Below are 8,173 nucleotides of genomic sequence, written 5' to 3' on the forward strand. Positions count from 1 at the left end.
AAGGAGGGGACGCTCCACAGTGATTGCAAGTGCAGGTAAGAAAAGATGACCACGCAGGGAGAGAACCAGGTCACAGGGTCCTTGAGAAGGATCAGGACTTTAATAAAAAGGGTTAAAGATAAGTCACTGGAAAAATCAGGGATCCTAAACTGCCTTTGGCTCCCTGCCTGCCAGCAGCCCTCACCGCAGTGGGACTAGGTCAGGAAGGAGCACCTGGACTTCAAAAGCCCATTGTGACATCCACTGAGTAGCCTCATTCCCTCCTTGCCTGCATTTAAAATGAATCTATCCCCAGCAAACTGGCGTTCAGGGCATCCCATACGCCAAGGGTAATGCTAACACTGTCGTGTCAGCATTACCATAGGTCCGTGAAAATTGATTCTCCAAATGGGGTCATTCTTGTCATACCCAACTAAAACAGCATTGAGAAGCCAGGGGGGAAACACCCAGGGTACAAAACATTGCTCCAGGAGTGTAGTTCTCTGTAAGCCTGGCTGCCGGAACTGCTTGTTGTGATCCGAAACCAGTTTTATCTACAGCTGCTGAGATGACTCGCTGCAGCTCCAGGACTAATTTTGTCCATGACAGCAGCTCTCCAGCCAGAGCTGGCCAGCTCCCAGGCCCACACTAGTGCCAATGAACTGCCTCAAAGAGCAATATGTAACTTCTCTCCTTTTTTACAAAACCTCTAACCATCTCTTTGTTCTTCGGACATACTGAAGACCACCCCTCAAATTGCAGTTGCCCCAAATTGCAATTCTTTCTTCCCAAATAAAACATTAAATTTGGAGATTCCTCTCTACATTTTAATTTTGACTTTGATAGGCTCCATGTATTAATATTTCACATTTTTACCATTCCACATCAATTCTTCTTCTTGGGTGTGCTTAAATATTTAAAAATCAAAAATCCAATCCTTTAAAAAAAAACCCAAGAAACAAATTAGCAGTTTGATACAAAGATTAGTCAATAACTCACAATTCAACCCCTCTGAGACAGCGTCTGCCAGAGACCAAGAGAGTGCCTGGGTGTATCGGGAGCACAGCGCTTGCCAGCTGTGAGCATTTTTAGGTTTCCAAATTATGAAAATTCCCATTGTCATTGTCATGTTTGTCACCAGATGTTGTCACCTGAACTTCACCCATACCCACGCAAACATTGTTTAGGTCTCAGCCAAGTGGACAATCACAACTCCATTAATATGATATGATGGAAATCTTTCAGTTTTAGTTACTATTTTGATTCTCCCATCCAATTTTTCTATTTTATGATATTTCATATTATAAATATGAGCCTGTTCTCTGAATCTCTGAGTGTATCTAAACTTCTCATATCTCTGAAGGGTGTGAAATTCTAATCAGTTTTGGGAATTTCCTCATGTTGTCATTTATTTGACAAATACTTTCTCTGGAAAAGTCACTTTATGTGGTTCTGATTTCGCTCTCTTTTCTAAATGCCTTTGATAAACTTAAGCATGTTTTTCTAGTCAACCGTATCAAATATCATTGTAATAGGCAAGGGACAAATGAAAAACAAATACTTCATTCTCTCAATCACAGGTCAGCAAACTTTTTCTGTGAAGGGTCAGATAATAAATGGTTGAGGCTCTGTAAGCCTCTGTCACAACTATTCAGTTTTGTTGTCATAGTGGGTAAACAGCCCTAGACCAGGCCTAAAGGAACAAGCACAGCTGTGTTCCAATGAAACTTTATTTTGGACATTTATTACAGCCACTGAACCTGGTCTGGTCAGTTTGTCCAGTGGGATTATGTTTCCTCTAATGCAACCTAATTTTCTAATAAAACACTCACTATTACACATTGAGGAATGAGAGATCTATAGTTTGTCAGCTGGGTATATTTTAAAAGAAATACATGTGTGATGAAATCACTTTGAGAGAAGTGTCTAGAAGAACTATTTTGTATAAAATGTTGAAAATTCAATGAAAACGGAAAGCATTTTCGGCAAATGAAAGGCTGGGCGAGTTTGGGGAACTGTGATCATTACTGTACTAAGTTCTTTAGTTCTCGCATTGCTGCTGAGGCTGCAGCTCAGCTTGACAGGGATCTGTGAGAGCTCTCGGCACTCATTGCATACATTCACCCATGCAGAGCACTTTTCATACTGCTGCTAGCATTTTGAAATGAATTAAACTATAATTTTGATAATTTTCAATAAAATTTGTGACTTAGCTTTTTTCAAAGGGAATGGGGGGCTCCATGTTATAGTAAGTGTTTCCGTTTTGATTTGTAATTCTGAAGGAGATGTTTGCCTTTGAATGTGACACCCAGGAGACAGGCGGTGGGTGCAGCACAGTCACTCCACCCTCACAGCTCTGGTGAAGAGAGGCGGAAGTTTAGGTGCCGGCCGTGGCCTTGGCTGTTTCAGCCAAAGCTCCCCTGTGAAGTAAGCAGCCAGCTGTGTGGTGGCTTTGGAGGCACGTGCCACTGCACCCAGGCCAACCCTTCCCTCCAAGATCTTAATCCTGGCCATGGTCCTGGCCCTTCCTTGCATATGTGTGACTGCCGTGGTTGGTGGTCTGTGGACATAACTCCCAGCCAGGCTGCTGTTCTCACCGCACTTACATCAGGACTGCCTTGCTCCCCATCTCCCCATGAGCTAGAAAATCACCACTGTGACATCCACGCTCAGGACTGCTCTTCTCATGAGAAGGGACTACCCACCATGAGAGTTGTGCCACATGGTCACCAGTCAAGACATGGAAGAACAGAGGTCAAAAACCCTGGTGAGATGCCAACCTTCAGATAAGCAGGCCCAACCATAAACACCCAGCAGAATCTTTATGTTGAGTAACTTTAGGTCAAAAATGAAATTTTCCACGCACGGTGGCTCATGCCTATAATCTCAGCACTTTGGGAGGCTGAGGTAGGAGGATCACTTGAGCCCAGCAGTTAGTGGTTGAAGTGAGCTATGATCATACTGATGCACTCTAGCCTGGGTGACATAGTAAGACTTTGTCTCCAAAAAAAAAAAAAAAAAAATTGTGGCCTAAATTAAACTACATTTTTTCCTTGTTGTTGAAAGTACTGAGATGTTCATGAAATGTCTGTTGTTTGATTGAAAAAAGTTTTATGGAAAGGTGAAACAAAGACATTCAGGAAATTTCATCTTTGGATAAAATGTTTTCCAGTGAAAGATGATTTGTAGAAAGGGTCTTTGGTGTGTTGCTGGCAGGCTGATCCTGAAATATCCAGTGATTTTGAACAAGCATCAGTGTTGAAGCTTTGACCCCACTGTGATGTGAGAGAGGCTGCCTGCTGGCCACTCAGGGAGCACTTTACCAGAAATTGCCTCCTTGGTGGGGTCTGTACTTCAGAGTAGTGTCTACAGTTATTTTCTGTGGACTTATAGCTATAAACTCAAGTTAACCAAACTCTCAAGAGACTGATGTATAACAGTAATTTCTTAATTCTTAGTGAATAAAAGACCAGACGCTCAGAGAACGTGCTGAGGAGCAGAACTCAATATGTGAAGTCAGTTTTCTCAGGAGGCTGCTCAAGAGTGGAGAAGAGGGGTACATGAGACTCCTTAAAGTCATCTTGCCAGAGGGAAGCCTTAGGAAGCATCTATGAATCCAGAGCCGGGAGCTGTGTTCTGTGTTCTGTGGTGGTCGATGCATCCATCACTCCCATACATGGACTTCAAGTTCCAGTGAATCTGGAGTAGCTTCACTGTGCATGTGGGAGAAACAGTGAAAAATCCTTCCTGCAATTTGTAGGAACCTTTTGTCTTCAGTGCCCCCAGATTGTTTCTCTTTCATTAGCATCTCTCTATCAGACAAGGTGCAATGTGGGTCTTATGATTTCAGCTTCCAAGTGACAATCATATTTTAGTCCTAACCATCATTTCCCCTCCACAGGAGTTACACTGGTTGATCCTGCCTGGATAGTCCCCAAGTCCCGTGACATACAGTGATAGATGATGTTTCCTCGTGGTTTAAACTTCACTTTAAAAGGATGACCTCACTTCTAGCTTGTGTGAGCACCTTTCCTTGACTCAAGGATGGGCAGTGTTGATGGTATTTAGCTGTACCTTTACTTTTCATATTTTGGAAGTTGGCTCTTGTCAGACAACTTGTTAATTTGTTTTGGTATACTGCTGCTTTTGTTTCAGCGTTGTTTTGTTCTTGGTGGCATGATATTAAATCCTAGAAGGCAGTGTCTGTATTCAGTCGGGGCTAAAGCAGGGAAGAGACAACAGAGGGAGGGGAGAGGAAAATAAACAGAAAAACTGTTAGGGTGTGAAGCCCACACACAGGTGAGAAAGATTTCTCAGGCAGTGAGGGGAGGAAGGGAAGAAGGCAGGCACGGAGGGAGGGAAGGAAAGGCAGGGAGGGAAGGGAGGAGAGAAGGAAGGAAGAAAGAAAGGGAGAGAAGGAGTGAGGAGAGAATGGCTAGGTCACACAGGGAAAGGAGTGAAAATGCCGGGTGAGGAAAAGCAGCTGGCATTTTAAAGGGTAAAGATGCCCCCCCCCCCCCCGCCCCGCTCTATCAGAGTGATAACAGGAGCAGCTGCAGAGAGGTGGTGTTTGCTTTTTCTATTTTTTTTTTTTTTTTCCTTTTCTCTGTGAAGCCAGTTTATCTGAGTCCTTGAAATGTGTTTCTTGCAGGAGCTGAGACAGAGAGTTGGAGCAGGAAGCTCGTACCCCTACTGTCTGCTTTGGCCTCTTCAAGGCTGAGAAACAAAGTCTTAGAGATAATGAGTTAGACCACAAGTGTTTTAATTAAAACAAAGTGGGTAGTTTTGAGTTGGGTTTTTTTTTTTTTCCAAAGGGGCAATTATGTGTGAGGAGTTTATTTCTCTTTCATTTGATAGTTCATTTTCCTCTGCTAGATAGGTTATTAGTAAAAGCACCTTTCAAAAACCCAGCATACTAATCATGGTGTTCTACCTGCCCACCAACAAACTTACTTATATAAAGTGGGCCATACACAATTAAAAACAATTTTATCCCAACCCACAGAACATTCGGTGCCTATTCAAACTGAAACTTGAGTTCTGGGGGCAGATCCAGTGGGAATAATTCTGGGTCTGCTTCCCAGAATTTTCACACATCTTGGATTCCCACTAGAGTGTCCACCTTGGTATTTCCTACCTGCCAATCAAATCTACCTTTACTTATGGTGTTACTCTGAGAAATAATTTTAGTATGAGTTCTTGATCTCCTATCATCTGGGTAGTAATAGAGGTTTTATTGTTATTTTTCTTGACTCGTCATGCTTTTGAGGCCACAGAAACCTTAGCATCATCCTATGTGGACATTGTCTCTTGGCAACTTTTATAAGAAACAAAGTGTTTTGCTTGTTACTTTCCATCAGGACCAGCAGGGTAGAGCTCACTTCCTAATGTGCTTGTGTATTTTTATTTCAAGTCTGACTCCTGTAGGCTGTAAAGTACCAAACTTTTTTTTTTTAAATACTGGCGATCACTTTTCTTTATTTTTTCTTTAAGTAGGGAGTTCTCCCTCTTTGCATTTGTTGATATGAGGACCATTTTCTATCCTGCTGTATCTCTGTCCCTGTGGTTTGCACATCATTTGCTTCCTGCCGGGTGGTTTCCCTTTGCATTTTGTGAGAGGTCACTCTTACTGACTTTTTGGTAACTTTCTTCATGGAGTGCAGGGTAAAGAAATGCAAAAATTCGTGTCACATTCCTCAAGGAACTTCATCTATTTTTTGGAAAAAAAATATTATTCACTTGCATCCCTCTAACTTTTTGGTTAGAAAAGTCTTGGCCTGAAGAAAAAGTGCCTTTTGGACTGGTGGTGCCCATCCTTTGCTTTTCAGGGGGTGCTGCTCCCCACACCCGGCCCAGGCCTTCTCAGGCCCCTGGGACTGAGGTTGGCAAGGGTGGGCCAGCTTTGGGGACAAAGGAAAGGAAGAAAAGAAACAGAAAATGCATCTCTTTTTGCCACATCACTCTTACTTTGGCTCCTCCCCTATCTTGCATTTGGATCATCAGCGGTAGTTGAAGCTGAAATGAAGTGATACATAAACAACAAGCCTCTCTTGGAGGGCAGCGTGGGGAGTGGAGGGGAAGGGGATGCTTCTCCAACTGCCCCTCACCGTGGTCCCTGCCACACTGTGCAGACATGCCAGATCAGCTGAGAAGTGGTGTGTCTTGCTTCTAGCTTTTAGCTGATAATTCTTGAAATGTAGACTGATTTTGACAAGAGCAACTCCTCGCCGTGTGTTGGAAGGCAGGATTCCTCTTAACCAGACTGTTCAAAGCACATTTGAAAAGGAAAATGCTGTTACTAATAGCCCACTTGAATTTAATGGCCATAAATTTCAAGTAATTAAGTACCTGCCAAAAACAGACAATTATGCTTCCAAAGAATTAACTTTATAATTTTTGTTTCCACCAAATTGACTGGTTGACAACTATTTTGGTGTCATACGAATTTCCTGAACATCATTGAACAAAAATGGTATTCTTTTGTCATTTTCAGTTAAATACCAACATCTAAGAGAAAATCTTGAGACCATCACATTATAATCTTATAACAGTTAGGACATTTTGATACTTTTGTAACTTCCTTTTTAAAAATGAGGTGGCAGAAGCCACCCTAGAACAGAGTCCATGAGGAGATTGGCACCCCTGGGTGTTTGAGGCACCATCTTGGGGACCACCCTGTGAGGGAGTGAGGGTGGCAGGACGGGACAGGGGCAGGGTTGGGCTATGAAGTGTGCAACAGCAGCTGTGGAGGACCATGAGGTGTTGTGAGGGACTCAGCAGCCAGCACTCCCAGCAGCTAGAGGATGAAGGCCTTGGCCCTGAGGGGAGATCCACCACAGCAGTTATTAAATCATTTATTTTCTCCTCCTCTTGAATATGGATCATAAGAAAAGGAAGGAAAAGGCTGGGCACAGTGGCTGATGCCTATAATCCTAGCACTCTGGGAGGCTGCGATGGGAGGATCACTTGAGGCCAGGAGTTCGAGACCAGCCAGAGCTAGAGCAAGACCTCACCTCTACAAAAAATAGAAAAATTAGCTGGGTGTCATGGCACACGCTTGTAATTCCAGCTACTCAAAGGCTGAGGCGGGAGGATCGCTTGAGCCCAGGAGTTTGAGGTTGCAGTGAGCTGTGATGATGCCACTGCATTCCAGCCTGGATGACAGAGCAAGATCTTGTCTCAAAAAAAAAAAAAAAAAAAAAAAAAGATGGAAAGACTGGAAGGCATAACCCACATGGTTGCCGGAGCCTGTCTGCCAGCGAGGACTGGAGAAGAGTTTATCGTAACCACCTCCACTCAGCAAACAGGACTCACCTGTGCTGTATCTCATACCTACCTGGTTTCACCTGGGCAGAGACTTGCCACATTTTTTTCCACAAAGTTTTTCTTTATTCATTCAACAAATATTTACTAAACCCCTACCCTGTGTCAGGTACTGTTCTAGACGCCGGGGAGACAGTGGTAAACAAAGCAAACATTCTTGCCCTGCTGCAGTGCTAGCGATTGATTTCAAGGAACTGGTTCGTGCAGCTGTGAGGACTAACAAGTCTGAAATCTGCAGGGCAGGCCAGCAGGCTAGAGACCCAGCAGGAGTTGACGCTGCAGAATTTCTTCCCTTTTCCACATTTTTTAAATGACAGTTTTATTTGTGGTCTTGCTGAGTCCAGAATAAGAAATTATTATTTTAACAGTTTATTCAAGCCTTGTTCTCATGAGCCCTTGAAGAGACTTGAGTGCATTTTTTTTTCTCTAGGAAAGATACTTTTGCTGTATCAAATTAAATCTCAAAATAGTCTCTAGAAGAGAAAAAGCAAGTGAAAAAAAAAGTGTTGGTGGTTCAGAACTTCAGCAGATTATATTGCCACAGTCTTACACAAAGGTAGATATCTGGCAGACACTTAATTACTTTTTTCATGCTTTGCAATTTTCTGGTTCTCAGAGGCTTATTTAGAAGAAAAAAAATTTAATTAACAACAAAACAGAATCAGTTTAATAAGTGAATTGCTGTTAACACCTGTCTTCTCTCTTTATAAACAACAGAGAACACATATTGGTTTTTCAGAACCTTTAATGTGATGAATAAAACCTATAAAATAATATAATCTAATCAATGCATTTAATACCTCCTTTAACAATAACCATTTGTATTACTTTGCACATAAGAAATAGCTTTACCCTAAAATTATGGAAATAG

The sequence above is a fragment of the Eulemur rufifrons genome, chromosome 7 (assembly GCF_041146395.1).
Source record: "Eulemur rufifrons isolate Redbay chromosome 7, OSU_ERuf_1, whole genome shotgun sequence".
Taxonomy (NCBI): domain Eukaryota; kingdom Metazoa; phylum Chordata; class Mammalia; order Primates; family Lemuridae; genus Eulemur; species Eulemur rufifrons.